Source organism: Hyla sarda, chromosome 6 (genome assembly GCF_029499605.1).
Source record: "Hyla sarda isolate aHylSar1 chromosome 6, aHylSar1.hap1, whole genome shotgun sequence".
NCBI lineage: Eukaryota > Metazoa > Chordata > Amphibia > Anura > Hylidae > Hyla > Hyla sarda.
Window position 1 is genome coordinate 179660716 of NC_079194.1, and position 16822 is coordinate 179677537.

Consider the following 16822-nt stretch of genomic DNA (forward strand, 5'->3'; position numbering starts at 1 on the left):
TTAGCAGTGAGCACCTGGCTACTAATAGGAGCTGCCACTCACTGCTCTGAAGCAAGTGCAGCTCCTGCTCTCGATTCAAACCCCCTTAAGGCATCAGGGTCTACAGGTATGCCCTTTGGTCCTTAAGTACTAGGACACAAGGGCGTACCTGTAGACACAATGTCCTGAACAGGTTAAGTAATTGCCAATCCACCAATAATGGAAAGTAAGTTATTCCATTGAATTTTGAAATGCTGGTATTGGGAGATATAATTGAGCTGGGCGATATATGGGATTTGTTATGTAAAGTCATTTTCCACGCAAGATTGATAATTTTGCATAAATGGATGTACCCAGATCCATCAGTAGTGGGAGAGTGGTTAAAAGAAGTGTTGATCAAAAATAAATAGAATAGGTGGATTAAGGTGAGAAAAGGAAAGAAGCAATGGCTTAAAACCTGGAAGCACTGGTAGTTGTTTGTTTTTTCTTCTACTTCTCTGGCTGGTGGCTATAGGGGGTGGGGAGAAAATTGAGGATTATAAATTAAATGTATGGTATTTTACAAGCATGTTGTAAACAACATGCAATGTAAAACACAGAAAATTTGATTTTTTTTTTTGTATTTATGCTGTAATATTGTTGCAATTTTTAAATAAAAATCAGATTCAATAAAAAGGGGTTAAATTATCCCACCACTGCCTGTCGTTAGCAGTGAGCATCTGGTTACTGATAGGAGCTTACACTCACTGCACTGAAGCAAGCGCAGCTCCTGCGCTTGCTTCAGACCTGCTTAAGGCATCAGGGCGTACAGGTACGCCCTTGGTCCTTAAGTACCAGGACACAAGGGTGTACCTCTACACATGATGTCCTGAATGGGTTAAGCAATTGCCAATCCACCAACCACCAGGAAGGACAAGTAAGTTCCTGTTCTTTCACAGCAACCCATCAGCAGCACTCAATTACATCGTGGAGATGCCTATGGGTCGCCTAGACACCAGGGATTATGGGGATTAATGTTTAACCCCTTAAGGACTGAGCCTTTTTTGCAATTCTGAGCACTGTCACTTTATGTATTAATAACTCTGGGACACTTTTACTGATTATTCTGATTCCGAGAGAGTTTTTTCGTGACCTATTCTACTTTAACATAGTGGTACATTTTTGTTGTTGAAACTTTCTGCTTGCAAGGAAAATGCATATTCCAAATAAACTATATATTGATTCACATATACAATATGTCTACTTTATGTTGGCATCATAAAGTTGACAGGTTTTTACTTTTGGAAGACATTAGAGGGCTTCAAAATTCAGCAACAATTTTCAAATTTTTCACGAAAATGTCAAAATCTTAATTTTTCAGGGACCAGTTAAGTTTTGAAGTGGATTTGAGGGGTTTTCATGTTAGAAAACCCCCATAAATTACCCCATTATAAAAACTGCACCCCTCAAAGTATTCAAAATGACATTCAGAAAGTTTGTTTACCTTTTAGATGTTTCTTGCAGAGCCATTTGTTTTATTTTTACAAGGGGTAAAAGGGGAGAAATCCCCCCCAAAAAAAAAAAATTTGTAACCCCATTTCTCTTGATTAAGGAAATACCTCATATGTGGATGTAAAGTGCTCTGTGGGTGCACTAGAGGGCTCAGAAGGGAAGAAGAAACAATGGAATTTTGCTGAAATGGTTTTTGGGGGGCATGTCGCATTTAGGAAGCCCCTATGGTGCCAGAACAGCAAACAAAAACAAAAAAACACATGGCATACTATTTTGGAAACTACACCCCTCAAGGAACGTTACAGGGGTGCAATGAGCCTTAACACCCCACAGATGTTTGATGACTTTTCGTTAAAGTCGGATGTGTAAATGAAAAAAAAAGATTTTTCACTAAAATCCTTTCCCCCCCCCCTCCACATGTGACCCCATTTTGGAAACCACTCCCCTCACAAAAATGTTATAAGGGGTGCACTGAGCATTTACACCCCACTGGCATTTGACAGATCTTTGGAACAGTGGGCTTTGCAAATGAAAAATGGGGTCACGTGGCCCCATTGTTCTGGCACTATGGGGGCTTTGTAAACACACATGGCCTTCAATTCCGGAGAAAAATTTCTATCTAAAAACCCAGTGGCACTCCTCCTCTTCTGAGCATTGTAGTTCGCCCGCAGAGTACGTTACATCCACATATGGGGTATGTTCTTAATGAAATGGGGCTGCAAATTTTGGGGGGCTTTTTTTCCTATTTTCCCTTGTGAAAATAAAAAATTTAAGGTAAAAATTTTTTAGTAAAAAAATTTTTTTTTTGATTTTCCCATCCAACTTTAACGAAAATTCGTCAAACACCTGTGGGGTGTTAAGGCTCACTATACCCCTTGTTACGTTCCGTGAGGGGTATAGTTTCCAAAATGGGGTCACACGTGGGTATTTATTTTTTTGCGTTTGTCAGAACCGCTGTAAAATCAGCCACCCCTCTGCAAATCACCAATTTAGGCCTCAAATGTACATGGTGCGCTCTCACTCCTGAGCCGTGTTGTGCGTCCGCAGAGCATTTTATGGGGTATTTCCGTACTCAGGAGAAATTGTGTTACAAAATTTGGGGGTCTTTTTTTCTTTTTATCTCTTGTGAAAATAAAAAGTATGAGGCAACATCAGCATGTTCGTGTAAAATTTTTTATTTTTTTTACACTAACAGGCTTGTGTAGACCCCAACTTTTCCTTTTCATAAGAGGTAAAAGGAGAAAAAGTCCCCCAAAATTTGTAACTCAATTTGCCGCAGCTAAAACTTGAAGCAGGAAACTCACGGTAAACCCGACCGTGTGAATGTACCCTGTACCTCAAGCTGTTGCAAAACTACAACTTCCAGCATGCACTGACAGACCGTACATCCTGGGAGTTGTACTTTTGCAACAGCTGGAGGCACACCGGTTGGAAAACCTTCAGTTAGGTTCTGTTACCTAACTCAGTATTTTCCAACCAGTGTGCCTCCAGCTGTTGCAAAACTACAACTCCCAGCATGTACTGATTGCTGAAGGGCATGCTGGGAGATGTAGTTATACAACAGCTGGATGTGTGCAACTACAACTCCCAGCATGGCAAGACAGCAGTTTGCTGTGTGGGCATGCTGGGAGGTGTAGTTTTGCAAGATTTGAGGGGCCACAGTTTAGAGACCACTGCACAGTGATCTCCAAACTGTAGCCCTCCAGCTGTTGAAAAACTTCAAATCCCAGCATGCCCAAAAGCTGTCTGGGCATGCTGGGAGTTGTAGTTTTGCAACATCTGGAGGGCTACAGTTTATAGACCCCATATAGTGGTCTCCAAACTGTAGCCCTCCAGATGTTGCTAGGCAACACACCGGCTTCCGTAGTCTGCAGCACTTCTTCGCCGCCTGCCAATCACCGCCGCCGATAGTAAGTAGACCTCCGCCGCTGGTCACTGTCGGATCCCCCGTTCTGCCCGCACTATTGTGGGTGTGCAGAACGGGGGAACCGAACTTTAACCCCCCGATCTGCTATTGGTCAGTTGCTTCTGACCGACCAATAGGAGGGGTGGAACCTCCAACTCCTATCCCCCTTATTTTCCGGGTCACCGGAGACCCGTATGACCCGGAATTGCCGCAGATTGCTGGTCTGAATTGACCAGCGATTTGCGGTGATCGCCTACATGGGGGGGTCTCAGGACCCCCCTGGGCAATGTGTCGGGATGCCTGATGAATGATTTCAGCAGACATTCCGGTCCGATCCCCGACTGGCTAGAGGCGGGGACCGAAATTCCCACGGGCGTACCCATAGGCCCTCAGTCCTTAAGGACTTTAAAACGGGGTGTATGGATACACTCGACGTCCTTAAAGGGGTACTTCGGTGGAAAACTTTTTTTTTTTTTGTTATCAACTGGTGCCAGAAAGTTAAACAGATTTGTAAATTACTTCTATTAAAAAAATCTTAATCCTTCCAGTACTTATTAGCTGCTGAATACTACAAAGGAAATTCTTTTCTTTTTGGAACACAGAGCTGTCTGCTGACATCATGACCACAGTGCTCTGTTGACACATCTGTCTATTATAAGAAATGTCCAGAGTAGGAAAAAATCCCCATAGAAAACATATGCTGCACTGGACAGTTCCTAAAATGGACAGAGATGTCAGCAGAGAGCACTCTGGACTGTTCCAAAAAGAAAAGAATTTCCCCTGTAGTATTCAGCAGTTAATAAGTACTGGAAGGATTTAAGATTTTTTGATAGAAGTAATTTACAAATCTGTTTAACTTTCTGGCACCAGTTGATTTAAATGCAATAATCGCGAATTAATCGGAATCGTCCATTTAATTGATGGACATTGGAGCCAGCTCAGACATTACCAGCATATGTCAACTGCTGATAGCAGCGGCCATCTGCTGGTTATGACTTGGACGTATCGGTACGTCATGGGTCAGAAAGGGGTTAAAGAAAAAGAAGTTATCCAGAATTATAAAAACATAATTCATTTAAAAAAAATGCTTAGGCTGCTTTCACACTATGAAATAGTTCCGTTTAGGAACTTCCGTCACTATATCGGCAAAACCCGGTCGTTACAAAACCCCTGACGGCCGTGACTAAATCGCATTGCAGCCTATGGGGTTTTGTAACTGCCCATTTGCACCCGTATATGCCCATAATTCATTATGGGCGTTATACAGTGACGGGACATCGTGGCGAAAAAATGTGACGGAACTGGTGACGGAAGTTCCTAAACGGAACTATTTCATAGTGTGAAAGAGGCCTTACTTTAAAAAAAGGTTGTGTCCTTAGGTTGTGTGTGGTATTACAACTCTGCAACCCCCTATCAATTAGCTATTTGTCAAAGCCACAGTGCTGATGTACACTATGAACTAGCCAAAAGCCCAGTCCCAGTTAATTGTGATTTCAATGGGAGCTGAGCTGCAGTAATCTGACAGGGCACCTAGATAATTAACTCGATTCATGGTGTACATATGGGCACCACAGCTCTGCCAAACAGCCAATCATTGGACATTTTGGTACCTCGCCAATCAGATATTGATGGCCTAAGTCAAGAAAAAAATACCTAAATAACGTGCACATTTGCTTGCCCAAACAGGCAAAATTAACTGCTCCCAGACACCCCTTCCTCTTATCTCTTGGTTGGGTTAAAATCTAACCATGCTTTTGTTTGAGATTAGGATTGATACCTACTTACTAGAGATGAGCGAATTTACAGTAAATTCGATTCGTCACGAACTTCTCTGCTCGGCAGTTGATGACTTATCCTGCTTAAATGAGTTCAGCCTTCAGGTGCTCCGGTGGGCTGGAAAAGGTGGATACATTCCTAGGAAAGAGTCTCCTAGGACTGTATCCACCTTTTCCAGCCCACCGGAGCACCTGAAAGCTGAACTCATTTATGCAGGAAAAGTCATCAACTGCCGAGCCTAGAAGTTTGTGACGAATCGAATTTACTGTAAGTTCGCTCATCTCTACTACTTACTGCACCGATTCCTTAAAGACTCCTGGGCTAACATCCTTTAACTTGTATGTTGTTCAGGGTTTGTTGCCTGTTTGCTCTGTTCCATTATGGCACAACTATGATACATGAATTCACCATAAATGGGCACTGTCCGATACAAAAACTTTTTATATGCTGTTCATCTTGGCAAAACATTAAACTTTCTAATATACTTCATAAGAAAATTTTAATTTCATGGCTTTGTCCTAGCTGAAGCACAGGCACTCCTCTCTCCTGTCTGATAGTACTCCTCTGTGCTCTCTCCTGTCTGATAGCACTCCTCTGTGCTCTCTCCTGTCTGATAGGACTCCTCTGTGCTCTCTCCTGTCTGATAGCACTCCTCTGTGCTCTCTCCTGTCTAATAGCACTCCTCTGTGCTCTCTCCTGTCTGATGGGACTCCTCTGTGCTCTCTCCTGTCTGATAGGACTCCCCTGTGCTCACTCCTGTCTGATAGGGCTCCCCTGTGCTCTCTCCTGTCTGATAGGGCTCCCCTGTGCTCTCTCCTGTCTGATAGGGCTCCCCTGTGCTCTCTCCTGTCTGATAGGGCTCCCCTGTGCTCTCTCCTGTCTGATAGGGCTCCTCTGCGCTCTCTCCTGTCTGATAGGACTCCTCTGCGCTCTCTCTTGTCTGATAGGACAATTCTGCGCTCTCTCCTGTCTGATAGGACTCCTCTGCACTATTTCCTGTCTGATAGGACTCCTCTGTGCTCTCTCCTGTCTGATAGGACTCCTCTGTGCTCTCTCCTGTCTCATAGGACTCCTCTGTGCTCTCTCCTGTCTGATAGGACTCCTCTGTGCTCTCTTCTGTCTGATAGGACTCCTTTGTGCTCTCTCCTGTCTGATAGAGCTCCTCTGTGCTCTCTCCTGTCTGATAGCACTCCTCTGTGCTCTCTCCTGTCTGATAGAGCTCCTCTGTGCTCTCTCCTGTCTGATAGCACTCCTCTGTGCTCTCTCCTGTCTGATAGTATTCCTCTGTGCTCTCTCCTGTCTGATAGGACTCCTCTGTGCTCTCTCCTGTCTGATAGGACTCCTCTGTGCTCTCTCCTGTCCTATCAGACAGGGTGCCATTATATTGGTCTAATCAAAGAAATGATAACATAGCACTCCACTTCCGGTGAAAATAAGGATAAATGTTCTTGCAATCCAAAATTGTGACGTTTCGGTCATTATTGACCGAAACGTCACATAATTTTGGATTGCAAGAATAAAATGTATCCTTATTTTCACCGCAAGTGGAGTGCTATGTTATCATTTCTTTGATTTTTACATAGGTTGGGACCCTAACTGCACCCACGCCTTGACAGAGAGTGCCGTATCTTCTATCAACATTATATTGGTCTAAGCCATCAGCGGCGGCTACCAGATCAGAAAACAGGTGAAGAGGACGTCAGGAAGGTGAGTGGAGGCAGCTTTTTCCCCTCCTCTGGCCTATTTGCAGTGTCCAAAGTGGAAAATCTGAAAGCAGCGAGATGCAATTTACATAACCCCCATTGACTTAAATGGGAGTTGCACAAATGGCCAGCCGGCTATTCTTTTTGCGCAACTCCCATTAAAGTCAATGGGAGTTGCGCAAATTTTCGCATCTCGGCTGCTTTCACAGACAGCTTCAAACACAGCTTTCCCAGGCACCTGAAATGACTAGAAATGTCAGTGGTAAGAAGACCATGTGCCATTCAGAAGCTTGGGAAAGCTGTGTGTGACAGACAGGATCTGACTGTCACACACAGCTTTCTTAGGTTTCTGAATCGCACATCATCTGCTTGCACTGACACATTACTAGCCATTCAGGTGCCTGGGAAAGCCGTGTAGAAATGTCAGACCCTGTAATCATTACAGAACCATGAGTCATTACAGGGTCTGACTGTCACATACAACTTTCCTAGGTTTCTGAATGGCAAGAAATTTGTCAGTGTCATTCAGAAACCTTGGAAAGCTGTGTGTGACATTCAGACCCTATTTAATGACTCATTGCCCTGTAATGATTTCAGGGTCTGACTGTCACCACACAGCTTCCCCAGGCTTTTGAATGGGACATGATCTGCTTAGCACTGACACAGTTCTAACCATTTAGGTGCCTGGGAAAGCTGTGTGTGACAGTCAGACCCTGTAATCATTACAGGATAATGAGTCATTACAGGGTCTGACTGTCACCCACAGCTTTCCCAGGCACCTGAACGGCTAGAAATTTGTCAGTGCTAAGCAGATCCTGTGCCATTCAGAAGCCATGGCAAAGCTGTGTGTGACAGTCAGACCCTGAAATCATTACAGGGCAATGAGTCATTATGAATGTCACACACCGCTTTCCCCAGCTTCTGAATGGCACATGATCTGAATATCGCTGACACATTTCTTGGTATTCATAAGCCTAGGAAAGTTGTGTGTGGCAGTCAGACCCTGTAATGACTCATGGCTGTGTAATGACTATGGGGTCTGACTAACACACAACTTTTCTTGGCTTCTGAATAGCAAGGAACGTGTCAGTCAGTGCTATTAAGATCATGTGCCTTTTTAGATGCCTGAGAAAGAAGTGGTTGAAATTCAGACCTTATCTAATGACTCATTGCCCTGTAATGATTTCAGGGTCTGACTGTTACACACAGCTTTCCCAGGCTTCTGAAAGGGCACATGATCTGACTAGCACTGACACATTTCCAGTCACCTCCAAAGCTGCACTCACTATTCTGCTGTTTTATAATGTATTATCCTCGAGTCACCTCCAAAGCTGCATTTAATATATTGTTGTTATATTACAACAGAGCAGAACTCACTATTCTGCTTTTACATAATGTATTAGGGCTCGTGGACACGAGTGGATTTCTTTTCAAACTCGCTGCGAGTTTGAAAAGGGGTGGGGTCTTTGTGCGCTACCCGCAGCAGATTTTCGCCACTGGAGTCTCCACTGTTGAAAATCTGCCGCAGACCCTGTTGACTTCAATGGGGTTTGTAGTGCCCCTTTTCAAACTTGTAGTGGGAGATCCGCTGCAAGTTTAAAAAGAAATCCGCTCGTGTGAATGAGCCCCTAGTCTGCAATGACCCAGCTCTGGAGGTGACATCTGTACGCATAGTCTCTCTCTCTGTAGAACAGTCATACTGTTACCACCAAACATACTGTCCGAGAGGACAGAAAAACAGTGGACTGGGTGATCTTCCTATGTATAGAGGGGCATTTAATTTTCTTAACCCCCTAAGGACATTGGACCTAAATGTAGCTCCTCATGCGCTGGTACTAAGTGCACCAGGACGTACATTTACATCCTGTACATGAAGGGAGCACAGGAGTTGCATTCCATTCATGCACGGCGGGGATGATAGCAGCCAGGGACCTGTTTGATAATGGCGGACATGAGCAATTGCGCTGATGTCCGCCATTAAAGGGGTACTCAGGTGGAAAACTTTTTTTTTTTTTTTAAATCAACTGTGCCAGAAAGTTAAACAGTTAAATAAATTAAATTTAAATCAACTGTGCCAGAAAGTTAAACGGTTAAATAAATTAAAAAAAGTTAAATAAATAACTTTTTACTATTTAAAAATCTTTACAGTTCCAGTACTTATTAGCAGCTATATTTCTTTTTTTGTCTTGACCACAGTGCTTTCTGCTGACACCTGATGCCCGTATCAGGAACTGTTCAGAGCAGGAGAAAATCCCCATTGCAAACCTATGCTACGGACAGAGGTGTCAGCAGAGAGTACTGTGGACAAGACAAAAAAGAAATTCTAAAAGAATAGAATTTCCTCTGTAGCATACAGCTGCTAATAAATACTGGAAGGGTAAAGATTTTTAAATAGTAAAAAAGTAATTTATTAATCTGTTTAACTTTCTGCCACCAGTTGATTTGAATGGAATGGAATGCAGCTCCTGTGCTCTCTTCATGTACAGGACGTAAATGTACATCCTGGTACTGGAAGGATTAAGATTTTTTAATAGAAGTAATTTACAAATCTGTTTAACTTTCTGGCACCAGTTAATAAAAAATAAAAAAAAAGGTTTTCCAATGGAGTACCCCTTTACCCCTCAGATACCTTAATCAATATTGATCACTGCATCTGTGACAATGCGCCTGCTCTGATGGCTCATCTGATCTCACGCGGCATGACCGCAGGGAACAGGTGAGCCAATATGACAGACCCCTTACTTGCCTCCGGCTGCTCTCATGGGTCTTCTTCACTGGCCTGTTTTCTAGCAGTCCATAGATGTAGATCGCCGATTATAATGATTAGTGCTATGCCTATGCATAGCACTAAACAGTATTAGAAATCTAATAATTGCTATAAATAGTCCCCTATGTGAACATAAAAATTTTAAATAAATATTATAAAAAAAGTAAAAAAAAAAATTGAACTATCCCCTCCCACAATAACATTATAACCCCTGGGTTTTTTCGGTTTTTGCACTTTCGTTTCTTTCCTCCTCACCTTTTAAAAACCATAACCCTTTCAATTTTGCACCTAAAAATCCACATGGTGGCTTATTTTTTGCACCACCAATTCTACTTTGCAGTGACATCACTCATTTTACTCAAAAATCTACAGCGAAACAGTAAAAAAAAAATCATTGTGCGACGAAATTGAAGAAAAAAAACCATTTTGTAAATTTTGGGGGCTTCCGTTTCTATGCAGTACATTTTTCAGTAAAAATGACACCTGATCTTTATTCTGTATGTCCATACCCTACTTATATCGGTTTGATTTTGCCGTACTTCTGGAAAGAATCATAACTACATGCACGGAAATTTATAAGTTTAAAATTGTCATTTTCTGACCCCTATAACTTGTATATTTTTCTGTGTATGGGGCGGTATGAGGGCTTATTTTTTGCGCCTGACATTTTTAGCGGTATTTTGGACTTTGGAATTCTTTTGCGCATACACCATTGACCGTGCAGTTTAATTAATTATATATTTTTATAGTTCGGACATTTACGCACGCGGCGATACCACATATGTTTATATTTATTTTATTTACATGGTGGTTTTTTTTTTAAATGGGAAAAGGGGTAATGATTTGAACTTTTATTAAGGAAAGGGTTAAATCACATTTATTATCTTTTTTTTGACACATTTTTTTTTTTTTTTTTGCAATGTTATAGCTCCCATAGGGGGCTATAACATTGCATACACTGATTGCCAGCACTGTTCACTGCAAAGCCATAGCTTTGCAGTGATCAGTGTTATCGGCGGTCGATTGCTCAAGCCTGCATCTCAGGCTTGGCCAATCAATCGCCAAAGGGACATGCTGGAGGAAGGTAAGAGGACCTCCGCTCGTGTCCCAGCTGATCACTGCGGTAGTCCCGATCAGCCCCGCTGAGCAGCCGGGCCACTTTCACTTTCGTTTTAGACACGGCGTTCAACTTTGATTGTTAAATGTCCAAATCAAAATATAATGTTAATGATTCTGTACAGAGTTAACAAGAGGAATCTGGTGAAGGCAAGCAACTTGTAAATTGACTGCTGCAAATTTAGCCTCGCCTATCTACACCTTCCTCTTGTGTCTGTGTGCAAAAGGAGAGGGAGAGGGTTTTTTATAGTTTTTTCAATTCCACTGTGTGCACCATTTTGTTGGTGTCTGAAGAGTGGTAAAGAACAGACTACTAGCTTTTTCTATCATTTACTATGTGATGCTGCTTGATCTGAGAGAGGTTCTTTCCCTTCATGGTCTGGCATTCGCATGCACCTCATGGGCGCCACCATCTTGGAGAAGTGATGGTGCTATGTCACCTATATAATTTCCACCTATTGCCCTGTATTGTGAGCAGCTCCCCAGGTTGTATTCTCCTCTTGTGAGCAGGGTTTTTGTGGGTTTTGGGCCATTGAATTCATTTATATCCTCCTGGCTACAGTTGATTTTTCTTCTTCCTGGTACTTATTTTTATTTTTCATGTTATTTATTTATATATATTTGTACAATTGTATTAATATTCTTTCTGTTTCTTTAGTAATGTCTTTTCCTAGAGATAAATCAGGAGATGGATTCAGCAGCAAGAAAACCACCTTCTAAGCACAAACATTTTGCTGCTATGATTGTAAAATGCAATTATCTTATCAATGCTACCTTAGCCACAGTGCTTGATCACAGTATGCAGCTTGAACCACTGATTTCAGATGTAGTTATCTGGGTCACGGACTAGGTCCAGAGCTCATTCACTGAGCTCAATTAATCTTTTGCTCATAAAAGATCTTTGACATCTTTCACATCACAGTGCTAAGGAGGTTTCTAGAGCCTTGGGCGGTAGAATTGGTGATGACTCCAGGTCATCATGCTCTTGAAATGAGGAAAAACAATTTCGTTCCTCTGGAAAAAAAACTGAAATTTCTTAAGAGTACTCCAGGATCTGAAAACGTATTCCCTATCCTAAGGACCTGCCGCGATCTCCCGTTCAGGGCCCCGGAAGTCCACGGACACGTGTCGACTACCACACGAAGCGGCGGCTGATACGCCTCCTCAATAGAACGCTGTGAGAGAGTCGGAGTGCTGCATTCAGCAATCTCTGGCTCTGCCATAGAGCTGCATTGAGGGGGCATGTCAGCTGCCACTTCGTGTTGGTGGTCGACACGCCCCATTTCTGTGGACAGGGCCCCATATTGGAGATCACGGAGGGTCTCAGCAGTCTTACTTGCTTGGAGCGGAGCAGCAGGGTTGCGACGTCAATACCACGGCCATCATGACATTATGCCACACCCCCTCAATGCAAGTCTATGGGAGGGGGCGATGCCCCCCGTAATCTTGCATTAAGGGTGCGTGGCCATGATGTCACGACCTCGGCCTCCCGCACCCAACATTCTAAAAAAATGTCGGGTGCTGCACAGAGATTGCATGGGTCCCAGCGACAGGACCCCCGCGATCAAACATCTTATCCCCTATCCTTTGGATAGGGGATAAGATGTCTAGGGGTGGAGTACCCCTTTAAAAATGCTGTTTATGTGCTATTGATGTAGGTGGAATAATTTTTTTAAAAAATGTTTAATTATTTCATTGTCAAATTTTAAGTAGCCTTGATGGTGACAGAGATAAGAATAAGATACTAGTGGTGTAGACCTACTGTGTTTGGGCCAAACTTGGGAGTGAACTATTCCCCTGATTTTCCCTATGGGGTGCACCAAAAACTGTCTTCACCTGCAACAGTGCAGGCGAGGAAGTCCAGAGCCATCAGCGAGTAGGGAAATCTGAGCATGCGGCTCAGCCAAGGTAAGCAGCAGGACTCGCTGTATGCTGATGGCTGCCAACAGCTGATGGTTGTTGCTGTGAAAGAGGCAGCTGAATACACTAGAGAGGATTATTGTGTCATAGCTGCCGGAAACCAGTCTTATAATGTTAGAGTCACAGTGACTGTGCATTATTCTAAACTACAACAAACCTGCTCCTTTTTTCATGCTATCATTATAAACATGCATTCATACTGCATACTATTTACCAGGGCCAGACTTGGACCAAAAATAGGCCTAAACATTTAAGACTGGGTGTCCCCCTTTTGTCATAGGTGTGGCTACATCATGGTGGAGCCACAAGGGGAGGAGGGGCCAAATGTTAATCTTAGTTGGATATAAAAGGAAATGTAATGGAAAAAAATGGGTAAGACAATTTCCCACGATAAAAAAAACGTACCTCTAAATAAATCATGTAGATTCCAATAACACCAGAATATAAGGAAGAAACATTATTACTATACATATTGCCATCATACTGTTTCTAACAAAATCCTGTATACTGAGTCCAATCATTACCAATAATACCATTATACAAGGAATAATATTATAACCATATATATTACCATTATACTGTACTGTTACTGACCAAACCCTGTACCAATAAATACCAGTATTTCTTCCCCCCAAGTGAACATATAGAGGTAGACATCAACTCTACACAGGCTCTTCAGTGAAGATCACATCTGGTGACTCACACGTCTTCTCTGATTGGCATAGTTCACTTTCCTTTTTCTTCTCCATCCAGCCTAGACCGTCAGAACCTCCCCATTGGGTAGTTAAGCCACTCCAGTAGGTAGACATTGTTTCCCCAATTATGCCTGTGCCCTTAGTAGGTAGGTGTAACCTGTAGGAAGGTCCCTCTGTAGGAAGTAGCAGCCACCTATAAGTAGTAGATAGTAGCCCCCTGTATATAGTAGCAGCCCAATAAGTTGTACATAGTTGCCCCAATGTAGGTTGTAGAGGGCCCCCATAAGTACTACAACGTTGCCCCTGTTCAAAGGTCTCCCTGTACATAGTAGCCCCATGTGTGTAGTATCATATCAGCACCCAGTATATAGCAGCAGCTCCCCCTGTAGGTACTATTTTTAGCAGAGTAGGTAATATTACTTTATGCATTAATAACTCTGGGATGCTCTTACCTACTATTCTGATTCTGAGTTTGTTTTTTCGTGACATATTCTACTTTATGTTAGTACATTTTCAAAAGAAGTCACATTTTTCAAGAGCTTTTCAAGGGCGAATTTTGCTGAAATGTTTTTTTGGGGGGCATGTCGCATTTAGGAAGCCCCCATGGTGCCAGAACAGCAAAAAAACACATGGCACACTATTTGGAAATGACATCCCTCAAGGAACGGAGCTAGGGGCACAGTGAGCCTTTATACCCCACAGGTGCTTGACGAACTTCATTAAAAAGGGACATGAAAATAAAAACTTAGATTTTTTTCACTAAAATGCTGGTGTTACCCACATTTTTTCATTTTCACAAGAGGTAATAGGAGTAAAATGCCACCCAAAATTTGTAACCCCATTTCTTCTTAGTAAGGAAATACCCCATATGTGGACGTAAATTATCCTGCGAGCGCACTACAATTCTCAGAAGAGAAGGAGCAAAATTTGGCCTTTGGAGAGCGAATTTTGCTGAAATGGTTTTTGGAGGGCATGTTGCATTTAGGAAGCCCCCATTGTGCCAGAACAGCAACAAAAAAAAAACAAAAAAAAACACATGGCATACTATTTGGGAAAATACACCCCTCAAGGAAGGTAACAAGGGGTACAGTGAGCTTTAACAGGTCACAGGTGCTTGACTAACTATCGTTAAAGTGGGACATGAAAATGAACATTTTTATATTTTTTTCACTAAAATGCTAGTGCTACCCCAAATTTTTCATTTTTACAAGGGGTAATAGGAGAAAATGGCCCACAAAATTTGTAACCCCATTTCTGCTGAGTAAGGAAATACCCCATATGTGTAAAGTGCTCTGTGGGCGCCATTGGGCTTTTGGAGAGAGAATTTGGCTGGAATTGAAGTCGGGGGGGCCATGTACGTTTACAAAGCTCCCATGATGCCATAACAGTGGAACCCCTCACCTGTGCCATCATTTTGGAAACAACACCACTCAAGGAATGTAACAAGGGGTACAGTGAGCAATCATGAAAAATTTGCTTTTTTTTCACTAAAATGCTGGTGTTACCCCAAATTTTTCATTTTCACAAGGGGTAATAGGAGAAAATGCCCCACAAAATTTGTAACCCCATTTCTTCTAAGTATGGAAATCTCATATGTGGACGTAAAGTACACTGTGAGCGCAATACAATGCTCAGAAGAGAAGGAGCAAAATTTGTAACCCCATTTCTTCTAAGTCTGGAAATATCTCATGTTTACATAAAGTACTCTACGGGCGCACAACATGGCTCAGAAGAGAAGGAGCACCATTGGGCTTTTGGAGAGAGAATTTGGCTGGAATTGAAGTCGGCAGCAATGTGTGTGTTTACAGAGCTCCCATGGTGCCAGAACAGCGGAACCCCCCCATATGCACCATCATTTTGGAAACTACACCCCTCAAGGAACATATAAAAGGAGTACAGTGAGTATTTACGCCTTACAGGTGTTTGGAACAGTGGGCTGTAAAGATGAAAAATTAGATTTTTTAACACTAAAATGCTGGTGTTACCCCAAATAATTATTTTTTTTTTACACGGGATAATGGGGGAAATATGGTTACACATTTTGGATGTTTTTCTGTATGGAGTATGGAAATGGGTATGGAAATACCCCATATGTGGATGTAACATGCTGTTTGGGCGCACAACAGGGCTCAAGAGCCATAGAGCTATGTTCGTATTTGAGGCCTATGACATATCTGTAGCTGACGGTTACATACATTCAGAGGAAAATTTACAGACAGTACACCCCACTGGGGAAGGTGTGTAGGAGTGAAGGGGACATTTGGAATGGACGGGTGTTCCCTAAATTTATTTTCCAGGAAAGACTGAAGTGTAGTTTTGAATAAAAGAAAATTGCAATTTATATACTGATATGCCAATTATGTAACCAGAGTGATGACCCAGAGCATTGCCAAAGGAAAAATTATGCCAGCCCCAAACTCTATGCTCTAATTCATCATTCTGGGAATGTTTTGTGTGTGGCCATCTCTAAACTGTTGCCTGCAAATGTGCACACCGCTCAGGTGGGGAGAGAGCATTGCGCATTTGAGGCAACTTAAAGGGGTACTCCGGTGAAAACTTTTTTCTTTTAAATCAACTGGTGCTAGAAAGTTAAACATATTTGTAAATTACTTCTATTAAAAAAATCTTAATCCTTCCAGTACTTATTAGCTGCTGAATGCTACAGAGGAAATTCCTTTCTTTTTGGAACACTGATGACATCACGAGCACAGTGCTCTCTGCTGACATCTCTGTCTATTTTAGCAACCGTGCATAGCAGATGTATGCTAAGGGCAGCATGGTGGCTCAGTGGTTAGCACTGCTGCCTTGCAGTGCTGGAGCCTTGGGTTCAAATCCCACTAAGGACAACAATAAATAAGGAGTTGTTATTATTATTATTATTATTATAATGATGTCAGCAAAGAGCACTGCTCATGATGTCATCAGAGAGAATTCCAAAAAAGAAAATAATTTCCTCTGTAGTATTCAGCAGCTAATAAGTACAGGAAGGATTAAGATTTTTTAATAGAAGTAATTTACAAATCTGTTAAACTTTCTGGCACCAGTTGATTTAAAAGAAAAAAGGTTTTCACCGGAGTACCCCTTTAACCCCTTCCTGTACGTCATGGGTGGCTACTCGCGGCATCCCGTAGTGCCCGGAAAGATGGTGGCTATCACTGATAGCCAGCCATCTTACCATGCGACCACGGGGGGTTTCATCCCCCCCCCCCCCCCCCCCAGCGATCGCTGCTATCAGCTGGTCAAATGTGACTAGCTGATAGCAGGGTTTCGCTATGAGAATACTTAGCAGCGCGGTGTGTGAGTCCCGATCACGGGGATCGGGACACACACCGCTCTGCTAAGAGTCCCTGACCCGTCCCCCGGTGTCACTTACCCGTCCGAGCGGTGTCCCGAGCGGTCCCGGCGCGAGCGGCGTCCTCCATGCGGTCCCGGCGGCGCTGCGTCCCGGAGGTGAGTTTCCGGCAGCAGT